Consider the following 854-nt stretch of genomic DNA (forward strand, 5'->3'; position numbering starts at 1 on the left):
GGGAGACAGCGGGGACCAGACCTTCACCCTCCAGGCGCCCCGAGTCCAGCCCTGCCGCTCTCGGGCTCCCGGGGCAGAAGGAGGGTCGCGGCCCCTCCCTTCCTTACTCCCGAGCGCTGGCCGTTCCGTCCTCTTCGGGGGCCCTTCCCAGGGGGAACAGTAACCTTTGCTGGATTAGGGAACACGTGGAAAGGGCTAGAACAGCAACCCATAGAGCTCAGTAAATGGGAGGGGAAGAGGAAGCCCGCTCTCCTCCCTGCGCCCTCGCAGTGTCCCGAACTGGGGGACGGACTGCTCCGACCGCGTCCCCACGACCTGGACCGGAGAGAAGTCCCGGGAGCCGAGGGGTCCGGGCTGGGCCGCGACGCCCGCTCTCTGGGATCAGCCTGGGGAGGAGGGTCGGCGGGGGCGGCTGAGTCATCGCTTTCCAGCTGGGCAGACGGGCGGTTTTATTTACCCTCTTCCTTTAAAGGGTTTAATAGACAGGAAGCGAAAGCCGGCTCTTCCCGGGTTCCCAGGGGTGGGGGTGAAGCCGGCCGAGAGGACCCCGGGGACCCCGGCTGCTCCGGGTCTCCCACCTTCCCGCGCCCCTGCCCCCCAGCTGCGTCCTGGGGTGGTTACAGCAGGAAGTGCCACCTCTGGCGTCGGATTTGGCCTCAATCGTGGAGCCCACGCAAAATGAAAATGAGAGTCCCCTGATTCAAAATGTATTTAAAATGTCAAGACAGTGGCAGCAGAGCGTAAAACCCAGACCTGAGACCAGCGCCGCCTCCGCCTGCCCTTCAGGGTCACTGTAAGGGATCAAGAGGCGGCTGGCTCAGGGGAGCGCCCCCGGACCGGGTTCTGTGAATGGC

Source organism: Colobus angolensis, unplaced genomic scaffold, assembly GCF_000951035.1.
Source record: "Colobus angolensis palliatus isolate OR3802 unplaced genomic scaffold, Cang.pa_1.0 Scaffold84, whole genome shotgun sequence".
Classification (NCBI taxonomy): Eukaryota; Metazoa; Chordata; class Mammalia; order Primates; family Cercopithecidae; genus Colobus; species Colobus angolensis.